This window comes from Manis pentadactyla, chromosome 2 (assembly GCF_030020395.1).
Source record: "Manis pentadactyla isolate mManPen7 chromosome 2, mManPen7.hap1, whole genome shotgun sequence".
Classification (NCBI taxonomy): Eukaryota; Metazoa; Chordata; class Mammalia; order Pholidota; family Manidae; genus Manis; species Manis pentadactyla.
The window spans coordinates 19,866,799-19,881,562 of NC_080020.1; positions in this window are offsets into that span (position 1 = coordinate 19,866,799).

Sequence of the window (14,764 nt, forward strand, 5' to 3'; positions counted from 1 at the left end):
GGGTTCCACGTGGAAGTCAGTGTAATACAGAGAAGTCAAGTAGTGATTCTATAGAATCGTACTATGCTGACGGATAGTGACTCTAATAGGGTATGCGGTAGGGAGGGAACTTGATGATCTGGGGAGTCTACTAACTCTAATATTGCTCATATAATTGTTGATTAATGAGAGTGAAAAGAAACCCGCGGATTCCTGACTAGATAACGATGAAAGCCAGGAAAAATAAAAAAGGGAGGCGAGGGTTGCAGCAGGGTGAGCTCCCAGCGGGCGTCGCGCCTGTCCCTGCAAGCTGCTGAGCTCTCTCGGTTGGTCCGCAGGGGCTCCCCGGCCTCCCCCATCAGGCACCGCGCCGCGGTGACCCCGGGGTCATTTTGCCAAGGCACCTGCGCGGCGGCCCCGGCGGCGCCCGGTACCCTGAGGCCGCTTGTCTGCTGAGCCGCTTCCGCCAGGGCCCGCCGCCGCCACCGGGGCCCGCCTCCGAGGCGACCTCGAGGAACCTCCGGGCTGGGGACCAGAGGGTGCGGGTGTGGGCGCGGGCACGGGCTCGGGAGGCGCTCGAGTGTAGGCCTCCTGCCTGGCCTCCTCACACGAACGCTCCTCCCTCCCCAGGAAGCAGCGAACCGCCGCCGCCGCCCAAGTTCCCTGAAGGCCTCCTCCTGGCGGAAGGGTGCAGCCAGCCAGGCGGCCCTGTGAGAGCGGCCGCTGACAGCTCCCCGCGCCCGGCGCGCCCGCCCCTCGCCACCTCCTGGCTCCGCCCCGCGGCGCCTTCGGCCCCGCCCATGCCCAACGCCCCTGCCCACCGCCCGAACGGCGCGCCTGCAACTGTCGGTTTGTTTTTGCATAAGGTTTTTTACACAACATGTCTGTGAGATTCTATCATCTTGTATTGGTGATTCAGTCCTTTCTATTGATGAGTAGTACTTCTTTCTATGAATAAACCACAGATGTTTTAAGAAGCCTGTTTTTAGTTTGGCCTACTATGAATATAGTCTCTGAGAAGGTTTGTGTATAGGTCTTTTTGTAAGCATAAGCACCCATTTTCATTTGAGTAAAAGCCTACAAGTGGAATTGCAGGGCCATAAGGTCAGTATGTTTTTAAGTTTATCCAAACTGCCAGATCTTTTCCCCAAAATGGTATACCATTTTACATGCCCACCAGATTGATCAACAGTTGAGGTCTGGCAGTGTCAGTTTTTGTTCTTTTGAATCATTCTAACATAATTGGGATGTCACACTGTTATTTTAATTTGCTTTTCTTTGATGACTACTGTTGCTGAATATTTTTCCATGGACTCTTTGGCCATTTGTATCTCTTCTTTTATGAAACGTCTCCACTTTTCTGCATTCCTTAATTCAATTTATCATTTTTTTTATATTTTGGTATCATTAATCTACAATTACATGGAGGACATTATGTTTACTAGGCTCCCCCCTTCACCAAGATCTCCCCACATACCCCTTCACAGTCACTGTCCATCAGCATAGTAAGATGCTGTAAGATCACTACTTGTCTTCTCTGTGATGTACAGGCCTCTCTGGGACCCCCCTCCCACATTATACGTGCTAATCGCAATGCACGCTTTCTTTCCCTCTCCCCTTATCCGTCCAGTCCCAGCTATCCACACCGGTCTCTTTCCGTTTGGTAAATGTTAGTCCATTCTTGGCTTCTATGAATCTGGTGCTGCTTTGCTCACTCAGTTTCTCTTGCTTCTCCTTCTGAGAGGTTAGTGATATCATTTGATACCTGTCTTTCTGCGCCTGGGTTATTTCACTGTGCATATTACCCTCTAGCTCCATCCATGTTGTTGTAAATGGTAGGATTTCTTGTTTTGTTTTGGCCGAATAAAATTGCACTTTTCATCTTCTGTTGGACACTTAGCTTGGTTATTATAAATAGTGGTGTGTTAAACATAGGGGTGCACATGTCTGTTTTAAACTGGACTGGTGCATTTTATTATTTATTTTTTTATGTATGTATGTATGTATTCATTTATGTTCTTGCTTATTTATTATTTACTCATTTGTCATTAGTCAACAACTACATGAGTAACATTATGTTTAGTAGACACCATCCATCACCAATTTACCAAAGCTTAAGGGACTAGAAAGACTGGTTGTGAAGGGAGGGAGAAGGGTGAACAGGGGGCATTATGATTAGCTCACATAGTGTGTGGGTACCTCGCGTGCAGAAGTCTGTATAGTACAGAGAGTTCAAATAGTAATTCTATAGCATCTTACTATGCTGACGGACAGTGACTGTAATGTGGTATGTTTGGTGGACTTTATCTGGGGCATGTAGTAACCTTAATGTAGCTCCTGTTATTGTGGATTGGCTGTTGTTAATAGTGCTGTGGTAAACACAGGGGTTTGTGTGTCTTTTTTCAGCTGGGCTTCTGCTTTCTTTCTTTATGTATGTGTTCATGTACATATATATTTATTTATTCATGCATTAATTCATTTCTTCTCTATATCTATTAATCTATCTTCCTGTCTATCTTTCTGTCATTAATACACAATTACATGAGTAACATTATGTTTATTAGACTCCCCCCATCATGAAGATTCCCCCACATGCCCCTTTGCAGTCACTGTCCATGAGCATAGTAAGACACTGTAGAAACACTACTTGTCTTCTCTGTGTTGTACAGCCCTCCCTGTGACCCCCCCTCCCACATTATACATGCTAATCGTAAAGCACACTTTCTTTCCCTCTCCCTTTATCCCTTCTTTCCCAACTATCCACCCCGGTCTCTTTCCCTTTGGTAACTTGTAGTCCATTCCTGGTTTCTGTGAGACTGCTCATGTTTTCTCCTTCAGTTTTTTCTTTGTTCTGATACTCCCATCACGAGTGAAATCATTATTTATATGGTGAATAATATTCCCTGTTCAAATTGTGATGCAGCTCCCCACGGCTGGGCAGTGCCCGCCATGGGGGTGGAGTTTGCAAGAGCAGCACTGTTGTCTGGAAATTCCATGATGTCACAGTGGTGCCTCTTTCCTAGAGACAGAATGTGTATGCTTAGAGGAGCAGCTGTGATTCTGGTGAGGTGGACACTGACCAACTTGACAGCATCAGGTAAAATTGGAATCCAGACCCAAGGTACTGTGTGTTTCCTTTTATTTTGGTGTCAGTACTAAACAGTTCCATGAGCAGCATTATGGTTGTTAGACTACCCCCATTACCAAGTCCCCCCCACACATAGCCCTTAAGAGTCAATGTCCATCAGCCCAGGAATATGCTGTAGAAGTGCTACTGATCTTTGCTGTGTTATACTCCCTTGACCATACCTGCCGCCTGCCCACATTATGTGTGCTACTCGTAATGCCCCATTTTCCCTCTCTTCTCTCCTTTCCAAACCATCCTCCTCAGTCACATTCCCGTTCGTAACCGTGAGTCCCTTCCTGGGTTCGGTGAGGCTACTACTGTCTTGTTCTTTCACTCTCTTTCTTGTTTTTATACTCCATAGGTGAGTGAAATCATTTGACATTTTTTGTTTTCTGCGTGGCTTATTTCACTGAGCATAATACCCTCTAGCTCCATCCATGTTGTTGTAAATGGTAGGATTGGTTTCCTTCCTCTGGCTGAATAATATTCCACTGTTCATCTACTGATGGACACTTACCTTGGCTATTGTGTATAGTGCTGTGATAAACATAGGGGTGCAAATGTCTCTTCTAAACTGGTCTGCTGTATTCTATTATTTATTTTTTATGTATGTATTCATGTATGTACTTCCTTACTTATTGTTTATTTATCATTAGTCTACAACTACATGAGTAACATTATGTTTACTTGACCCTCCCCATCACTAATTTATGAAAGTAAGGGACTAGGAAGGCTGGTTGGGAAGGGAGGCAGAAGGGTGTACAGGGGGCATTACGACCAGCTCACGTTATGTGTGGGGAGGTCCCACGGGAAAGTCAGTATAGTACAGAGAGTTTAAGTAGTGATTCTGTAGCATCTTGCTAAGCTGATGGACACTGACTGTAATGGAGTATGTTGCGTGGACTTGATCTGGGGAGTGTAGTAACCATCATGTAGCTCATATAATTGTAGATTTTTAAAACTGGGCTGGTGCTTTACTCCTTCCTTCCTTCCTTCCTTCCTTCCTTCCTTCCTCCCTCCATCCCTCCTTCCTTCCTTCCTTCCTTCCTTCCCTCTCATGTATGTATTTATTTAGTCATGTATTCATTCATCTGTCTTTCTATCTATGTATCTATCTATTTATCCATCTATCTATCTATCCATCTACTTTTTAGTCTCTCTATCATTCTATCTAACTTTCTTTCTGTCTTCCTTTATATGTATTTATTTATTTATTTATGCATTCATTCATTTATCTGTCTTTCCATCTATCTAACTACCTATCTATCTGTCATTATTATACAATTGCATGAGTAACATTATATTTACTTGACTCCCCCGATCACGAAGATTCCCGGAAGATACCCCATTGCAGTCACTGTCCATGAGCATAAAAAGATACTGTGGAATCACTAGTTGTCTTCTCTGTGTTGTACAGCCCTCCCTGTGACCCCGCTCCCACATTATACGTGCTAATCGTAATGCACGCTTTCTTTCCCTCTCCCATTATCCCTCCATTCTCAACTATCCACCACATTCCCTTGCCCTTTGGTAACTGTCAGTGTCTTCTTGGGTTCTGTGAATCTAGTGCCGTTTTGTTCATGCAGTTTCTCTTGGATTTCCTTTTCCAAAGGTTGTTGAAATCATTTCATACTTGTCTTTCTCCACTGGGTTTATTTCACTGTGCATAATACCCTCTAGCTCCATCCATGTTGTTGCAAGTGATGGGATTTCTGTTCTTCATAGGGCCTAATAATATTCCACTGCTCATCTTCTGATGGACAGTTAGCTTGGCTATTGTGAATAGTGCTGTGATAGACATAGGGGCGCACATGTCTTTTGAAAACTGGGCTGCTGCATTCTATCATTTATTTATTTATTTACTTGTCATTAATCTCCAATTACATGGGTAACATTATGTTTACTAGACTCCCCCCATCACCAATTTTCCAAAGGTAAGCGTCTAGGAAGGCTGGTTGGGAAGGGAAGCAGAAGGGTGGAAAGGGGGACTTAAGATTAGCTGCCATAATGTGGGAGGGGTTCCACGTGGAAGTCAGTGTAATACAGAGAAGTCAAGTAGTGATTCTATAGAATCGTACTATGCTGACGGATAGTGACTCTAATAGGGTATGCGGTAGGGAGGGAACTTGATGATCTGGGGAGTCTACTAACTCTAATATTGCTCATATAATTGTTGATTAATGAGAGTGAAAAGAAACCCGCGGATTCCTGACTAGATAACGATGAAAGCCAGGAAAAATAAAAAAGGGAGGCGAGGGTTGCAGCAGGGTGAGCTCCCAGCGGGCGTCGCGCCTGTCCCTGCAAGCTGCTGAGCTCTCTCGGTTGGTCCGCAGGGGCTCCCCGGCCTCCCCCATCAGGCACCGCGCCGCGGTGACCCCGGGGTCATTTTGCCAAGGCACCTGCGCGGCGGCCCCGGCGGCGCCCGGTACCCTGAGGCCGCTTGTCTGCTGAGCCGCTTCCGCCAGGGCCCGCCGCCGCCACCGGGGCCCGCCTCCGAGGCGACCTCGAGGAACCTCCGGGCTGGGGACCAGAGGGTGCGGGTGTGGGCGCGGGCACGGGCTCGGGAGGCGCTCGAGTGTAGGCCTCCTGCCTGGCCTCCTCACACGAACGCTCCTCCCTCCCCAGGAAGCAGCGAACCGCCGCCGCCGCCCAAGTTCCCTGAAGGCCTCCTCCTGGCGGAAGGGTGCAGCCAGCCAGGCGGCCCTGTGAGAGCGGCCGCTGACAGCTCCCCGCGCCCGGCGCGCCCGCCCCTCGCCACCTCCTGGCTCCGCCCCGCGGCGCCTTCGGCCCCGCCCATGCCCAACGCCCCTGCCCACCGCCCGAACGGCGCGCCTGCAACTGTCGGTTTGTTTTTGCATAAGGTTTTTTACACAACATGTCTGTGAGATTCTATCATCTTGTATTGGTGATTCAGTCCTTTCTATTGATGAGTAGTACTTCTTTCTATGAATAAACCACAGATGTTTTAAGAAGCCTGTTTTTAGTTTGGCCTACTATGAATATAGTCTCTGAGAAGGTTTGTGTATAGGTCTTTTTGTAAGCATAAGCACCCATTTTCATTTGAGTAAAAGCCTACAAGTGGAATTGCAGGGCCATAAGGTCAGTATGTTTTTAAGTTTATCCAAACTGCCAGATCTTTTCCCCAAAATGGTATACCATTTTACATGCCCACCAGATTGATCAACAGTTGAGGTCTGGCAGTGTCAGTTTTTGTTCTTTTGAATCATTCTAACATAATTGGGATGTCACACTGTTATTTTAATTTGCTTTTCTTTGATGACTACTGTTGCTGAATATTTTTCCATGGACTCTTTGGCCATTTGTATCTCTTCTTTTATGAAACGTCTCCACTTTTCTGCATTCCTTAATTCAATTTATCATTTTTTTTATATTTTGGTATCATTAATCTACAATTACATGGAGGACATTATGTTTACTAGGCTCCCCCCTTCACCAAGATCTCCCCACATACCCCTTCACAGTCACTGTCCATCAGCATAGTAAGATGCTGTAAGATCACTACTTGTCTTCTCTGTGATGTACAGGCCTCTCTGGGACCCCCCTCCCACATTATACGTGCTAATCGCAATGCACGCTTTCTTTCCCTCTCCCCTTATCCGTCCAGTCCCAGCTATCCACACCGGTCTCTTTCCGTTTGGTAAATGTTAGTCCATTCTTGGCTTCTATGAATCTGGTGCTGCTTTGCTCACTCAGTTTCTCTTGCTTCTCCTTCTGAGAGGTTAGTGATATCATTTGATACCTGTCTTTCTGCGCCTGGGTTATTTCACTGTGCATATTACCCTCTAGCTCCATCCATGTTGTTGTAAATGGTAGGATTTCTTGTTTTGTTTTGGCCGAATAAAATTGCACTTTTCATCTTCTGTTGGACACTTAGCTTGGTTATTATAAATAGTGGTGTGTTAAACATAGGGGTGCACATGTCTGTTTTAAACTGGACTGGTGCATTTTATTATTTATTTTTTTATGTATGTATGTATGTATTCATTTATGTTCTTGCTTATTTATTATTTACTCATTTGTCATTAGTCAACAACTACATGAGTAACATTATGTTTAGTAGACACCATCCATCACCAATTTACCAAAGCTTAAGGGACTAGAAAGACTGGTTGTGAAGGGAGGGAGAAGGGTGAACAGGGGGCATTATGATTAGCTCACATAGTGTGTGGGTACCTCGCGTGCAGAAGTCTGTATAGTACAGAGAGTTCAAATAGTAATTCTATAGCATCTTACTATGCTGACGGACAGTGACTGTAATGTGGTATGTTTGGTGGACTTTATCTGGGGCATGTAGTAACCTTAATGTAGCTCCTGTTATTGTGGATTGGCTGTTGTTAATAGTGCTGTGGTAAACACAGGGGTTTGTGTGTCTTTTTTCAGCTGGGCTTCTGCTTTCTTTCTTTATGTATGTGTTCATGTACATATATATTTATTTATTCATGCATTAATTCATTTCTTCTCTATATCTATTAATCTATCTTCCTGTCTATCTTTCTGTCATTAATACACAATTACATGAGTAACATTATGTTTATTAGACTCCCCCCATCATGAAGATTCCCCCACATGCCCCTTTGCAGTCACTGTCCATGAGCATAGTAAGACACTGTAGAAACACTACTTGTCTTCTCTGTGTTGTACAGCCCTCCCTGTGACCCCCCCTCCCACATTATACATGCTAATCGTAAAGCACACTTTCTTTCCCTCTCCCTTTATCCCTTCTTTCCCAACTATCCACCCCGGTCTCTTTCCCTTTGGTAACTTGTAGTCCATTCCTGGTTTCTGTGAGACTGCTCATGTTTTCTCCTTCAGTTTTTTCTTTGTTCTGATACTCCCATCACGAGTGAAATCATTATTTATATGGTGAATAATATTCCCTGTTCAAATTGTGATGCAGCTCCCCACGGCTGGGCAGTGCCCGCCATGGGGGTGGAGTTTGCAAGAGCAGCACTGTTGTCTGGAAATTCCATGATGTCACAGTGGTGCCTCTTTCCTAGAGACAGAATGTGTATGCTTAGAGGAGCAGCTGTGATTCTGGTGAGGTGGACACTGACCAACTTGACAGCATCAGGTAAAATTGGAATCCAGACCCAAGGTACTGTGTGTTTCCTTTTATTTTGGTGTCAGTACTAAACAGTTCCATGAGCAGCATTATGGTTGTTAGACTACCCCCATTACCAAGTCCCCCCCACACATAGCCCTTAAGAGTCAATGTCCATCAGCCCAGGAATATGCTGTAGAAGTGCTACTGATCTTTGCTGTGTTATACTCCCTTGACCATACCTGCCGCCTGCCCACATTATGTGTGCTACTCGTAATGCCCCATTTTCCCTCTCTTCTCTCCTTTCCAAACCATCCTCCTCAGTCACATTCCCGTTCGTAACCGTGAGTCCCTTCCTGGGTTCGGTGAGGCTACTACTGTCTTGTTCTTTCACTCTCTTTCTTGTTTTTATACTCCATAGGTGAGTGAAATCATTTGACATTTTTTGTTTTCTGCGTGGCTTATTTCACTGAGCATAATACCCTCTAGCTCCATCCATGTTGTTGTAAATGGTAGGATTGGTTTCCTTCCTCTGGCTGAATAATATTCCACTGTTCATCTACTGATGGACACTTACCTTGGCTATTGTGTATAGTGCTGTGATAAACATAGGGGTGCAAATGTCTCTTCTAAACTGGTCTGCTGTATTCTATTATTTATTTTTTATGTATGTATTCATGTATGTACTTCCTTACTTATTGTTTATTTATCATTAGTCTACAACTACATGAGTAACATTATGTTTACTTGACCCTCCCCATCACTAATTTATGAAAGTAAGGGACTAGGAAGGCTGGTTGGGAAGGGAGGCAGAAGGGTGTACAGGGGGCATTACGACCAGCTCACGTTATGTGTGGGGAGGTCCCACGGGAAAGTCAGTATAGTACAGAGAGTTTAAGTAGTGATTCTGTAGCATCTTGCTAAGCTGATGGACACTGACTGTAATGGAGTATGTTGCGTGGACTTGATCTGGGGAGTGTAGTAACCATCATGTAGCTCATATAATTGTAGATTTTTAAAACTGGGCTGGTGCTTTACTCCTTCCTTCCTTCCTTCCTTCCTTCCTTCCTTCCTCCCTCCATCCCTCCTTCCTTCCTTCCTTCCTTCCTTCCCTCTCATGTATGTATTTATTTAGTCATGTATTCATTCATCTGTCTTTCTATCTATGTATCTATCTATTTATCCATCTATCTATCTATCCATCTACTTTTTAGTCTCTCTATCATTCTATCTAACTTTCTTTCTGTCTTCCTTTATATGTATTTATTTATTTATTTATGCATTCATTCATTTATCTGTCTTTCCATCTATCTAACTACCTATCTATCTGTCATTATTATACAATTGCATGAGTAACATTATATTTACTTGACTCCCCCGATCACGAAGATTCCCGGAAGATACCCCATTGCAGTCACTGTCCATGAGCATAAAAAGATACTGTGGAATCACTAGTTGTCTTCTCTGTGTTGTACAGCCCTCCCTGTGACCCCGCTCCCACATTATACGTGCTAATCGTAATGCACGCTTTCTTTCCCTCTCCCATTATCCCTCCATTCTCAACTATCCACCACATTCCCTTGCCCTTTGGTAACTGTCAGTGTCTTCTTGGGTTCTGTGAATCTAGTGCCGTTTTGTTCATGCAGTTTCTCTTGGATTTCCTTTTCCAAAGGTTGTTGAAATCATTTCATACTTGTCTTTCTCCACTGGGTTTATTTCACTGTGCATAATACCCTCTAGCTCCATCCATGTTGTTGCAAGTGATGGGATTTCTGTTCTTCATAGGGCCTAATAATATTCCACTGCTCATCTTCTGATGGACAGTTAGCTTGGCTATTGTGAATAGTGCTGTGATAGACATAGGGGCGCACATGTCTTTTGAAAACTGGGCTGCTGCATTCTATCATTTATTTATTTATTTACTTGTCATTAATCTCCAATTACATGGGTAACATTATGTTTACTAGACTCCCCCCATCACCAATTTTCCAAAGGTAAGCGTCTAGGAAGGCTGGTTGGGAAGGGAAGCAGAAGGGTGGAAAGGGGGACTTAAGATTAGCTGCCATAATGTGGGAGGGGTTCCACGTGGAAGTCAGTGTAATACAGAGAAGTCAAGTAGTGATTCTATAGAATCGTACTATGCTGACGGATAGTGACTCTAATAGGGTATGCGGTAGGGAGGGAACTTGATGATCTGGGGAGTCTACTAACTCTAATATTGCTCATATAATTGTTGATTAATGAGAGTGAAAAGAAACCCGCGGATTCCTGACTAGATAACGATGAAAGCCAGGAAAAATAAAAAAGGGAGGCGAGGGTTGCAGCAGGGTGAGCTCCCAGCGGGCGTCCCGCCTGTCCCTGCAAGCTGCTGAGCTCTCTCGGTTGGTCCGCAGGGGCTCCCCGGCCTCCCCCATCAGGCACCGCGCCGCGGTGACCCCGGGGTCATTTTGCCAAGGCACCTGCGCGGCGGCCCCGGCGGCGCCCGGTACCCTGAGGCCGCTTGTCTGCTGAGCCGCTTCCGCCAGGGCCCGCCGCCGCCACCGGGGCCCGCCTCCGAGGCGACCTCGAGGAACCTCCGGGCTGGGGACCAGCGGGTGCGGGTGTGGGCGCGGGCACGGGCTCGGGAGGCGCTCGAGTGTAGGCCTCCTGCCTGGCCTCGCTCACACGAACGCTCCTCCCTCCCCAGGAAGCAGCGAACCGCCGCCGCCGCCCAAGTTCCCTGAAGGCCTCCTCCTGGCGGAAGGGTGCAGCCAGCGAGGCGGCCCTGTGAGAGCGGCCGCTGACAGCTCCCCGCGCCCGGCGCGCCCGCCCCTCGCCACCTCCTGGCTCCGCCCCGCGGCGCCGTCGGCCCCGCCCATGCCCAACGCCCCTGCCCACCGCCCGACCGGCGCGCCTGCAATTGTCGGTTTGTTTTTGCATAAGGTTTTTTACACAACATGTCTGTGAGATTCTATCATCTTGTATTGGTGATTCAGTCCTTTCTATTGATGAGTAGTACTTCTTTCTATGAATAAACCACAGATGTTTTAAGAAGCCTGTTTTTAGTTTGGCCTACTATGAATATAGTCTCTGAGAAGGTTTGTGTATAGGTCTTTTTGTAAGCATAAGCACCCATTTTCATTTGAGTAAAAGCCTACAAGTGGAATTGCAGGGCCATAAGGTCAGTATGTTTTTAAGTTTATCCAAACTGCCAGATCTTTTCCCCAAAATGGTATACCATTTTACATGCCCACCAGATTGATCAACAGTTGAGGTCTGGCAGTGTCAGTTTTTGTTCTTTTGAATCATTCTAACATAATTGGGATGTCACACTGTTATTTTAATTTGCTTTTCTTTGATGACTACTGTTGCTGAATATTTTTCCATGGACTCTTTGGCCATTTGTATCTCTTCTTTTATGAAACGTCTCCACTTTTCTGCATTCCTTAATTCAATTTATCATTTTTTTAATATTTTGGTATCATTAATCTACAATTACATGGAGGACATTATGTTTACTAGGCTCCCCCCTTCACCAAGATCTCCCCACATACCCCTTCACAGTCACTGTCCATCAGCATAGTAAGATGCTGTAAGATCACTACTTGTCTTCTCTGTGATGTACAGGCCTCTCTGGGACCCCCCTCCCACATTATACGTGCTAATCGCAATGCACGCTTTCTTTCCCTCTCCCCTTATCCGTCCAGTCCCAGCTATCCACACCGGTCTCTTTCCCTTTGGTACATGTTAGTCCATTCTTGGCTTCTATGAATCTGGTGCTGCTTTGCTCACTCAGTTTCTCTTGCTTCTCCTTCTGAGAGGTTAGTGATATCATTTGATACCTGTCTTTCTGCGCCTGGGTTATTTCTCTGTGCATATTACCCTCTAGCTCCATCCATGTTGTTGTAAATGGTAGGATTTCTTGTTTTGTTTTGGCTGAATAAAATTGCACTTTTCATCTTCTGTTGGACACTTAGCTTGGTTATTATAAATAGTGGTGTGTTAAACATAGGGGTGCACATGTCTGTTTTAAACTGGACTGCTGCATTTTATTATTTATTTTTTTATGTATGTATGTATGTATTCATTTATATTCTTGCTTATTTATTATTTACTCATTTGTCATTAGTCAACAACTACATGAGTAACATTATGTTTAGTAGACACCATCCATCACCAATTTACCAAAGCTTAAGGGACTAGAAAGACTGGTTGTGAAGGGAGGGAGAAGGGTGAACAGGGGGCATTATGATTAGCTCACATAGTGTGTGGGTACCTCCCGTGCGGAAGTCTGTCTAGTACAGAGAGTTCAAATAGTAATTCTATAGCATCTTACTATGCTGACGGACAGTGACTGTAATGTGGTATGTTTGGTGGACTTTATCTGGGGCATGTAGTAACCTTAATGTAGCTCCTGTTATTGTGGATTGGCTGTTGTTAATAGTGCTGTGGTAAACACAGGGGTTTGTGTGTCTTTTTTCAGCTGGGCTTCTGCTTTCTTTCTTTATGTATGTGTTCATGTACATATATATTTATTTATTCATGCATTAATTCATTTCTTCTCTATCTATATCTATTAATCTATCTTCCTGTCTATCTTTCTGTCATTAATACACAATTACATGAGTAACATTATGTTTATTAGACTCCCCCCATCATGAAGATTTCCCCCACATGCCCCTTTGCAGTCACTGTCCATGAGCATAGTAAGACACTGTAGAAACACTACTTGTCTTCTCTGTGTTGTACAGCCCTCCCTGTGACCCCCCCTCCCACATTATACATGCTAATCGTAAAGCACACTTTCTTTCCCTCTCCCTTTATCCCTTCTTTCCCAACTATCCACCCCGGTCTCTTTCCCTTTGGTAACTTGTAGTCCATTCCTGGTTTCTGTGAGACTGCTCATGTTTTCTCCTTCAGTTTTTTCTTTGTTCTGATACTCCCATCACGAGTGAAATCATTATTTATATGGTGAATAATATTCCCTGTTCAAATTGTGATGCAGCTCCCCACGGCTGGGCAGTGCCCGCCATGGGGGTGGAGTTTGCAAGAGCAGCACTGTTGTCTGGAAATTCCATGATGTCACAGTGGTGCCTCTTTCCTAGAGACAGAATGTGTATGCTTAGAGGAGCAGCTGTGATTCTGGTGAGGTGGACACTGACCAACTTGACAGCATCAGGTAAAATTGGAATCCAGACCCAAGGTACTGTGTGTTTCCTTTTATTTTGGTGTCAGTACTAAACAGTTCCATGAGCAGCATTATGGTTGTTAGACTACCCCCATTACCAAGTCCCCCCCACACATAGCCCTTAAGAGTCAATGTCCATCAGCCCAGGAATATGCTGTAGAAGTGCTACTGATCTTTGCTGTGTTATACTCCCTTGACCATACCTGCCGCCTGCCCACATTATGTGTGCTACTCGTAATGCCCCATTTTCCCTCTCTTCTCTCCTTTCCAAACCATCCTCCTCAGTCACATTCCCGTTCGTAACCGTGAGTCCCTTCCTGGGTTCGGTGAGGCTACTACTGTCTTGTTCTTTCACTCTCTTTCTTGTTTTTATACTCCATAGGTGAGTGAAATCATTTGACATTTTTTGTTTTCTGCGTGGCTTATTTCACTGAGCATAATACCCTCTAGCTCCATCCATGTTGTTGTAAATGGTAGGATTGGTTTCCTTCCTCTGGCTGAATAATATTCCACTGTTCATCTACTGATGGACACTTACCTTGGCTATTGTGTATAGTGCTGTGATAAACATAGGGGTGCAAATGTCTCTTCTAAACTGGTCTGCTGTATTCTATTATTTATTTTTTATGTATGTATTCATGTATGTACTTCCTTACTTATTGTTTATTTATCATTAGTCTACAACTACATGAGTAACATTATGTTTACTTGACCCTCCCCATCACTAATTTATGAAAGTAAGGGACTAGGAAGGCTGGTTGGGAAGGGAGGCAGAAGGGTGTACAGGGGGCATTACGACCAGCTCACGTTATGTGTGGGGAGGTCCCACGGGAAAGTCAGTATAGTACAGAGAGTTTAAGTAGTGATTCTGTAGCATCTTGCTAAGCTGATGGACACTGACTGTAATGGAGTATGTTGCGTGGACTTGATCTGGGGAGTGTAGTAACCATCATGTAGCTCATATAATTGTAGATTTTTAAAACTGGGCTGGTGCTTTACTCCTTCCTTCCTTCCTTCCTTCCTTCCTTCCTTCCTCCCTCCATCCCTCCTTCCTTCCTTCCTTCCTTCCTTCCCTCTCATGTATGTATTTATTTAGTCATGTATTCATTCATCTGTCTTTCTATCTATGTATCTATCTATTTATCCATCTATCTATCTATCCATCTACTTTTTAGTCTCTCTATCATTCTATCTAACTTTCTTTCTGTCTTCCTTTATATGTATTTATTTATTTATTTATGCATTCATTCATTTATCTGTCTTTCCATCTATCTAACTACCTATCTATCTGTCATTATTATACAATTGCATGAGTAACATTATATTTACTTGACTCCCCCGATCACGAAGATTCCCGGAAGATACCCCATTGCAGTCACTGTCCATGAGCATAAAAAGATACTGTGGAATCACTAGTTGTCTTCTCTGT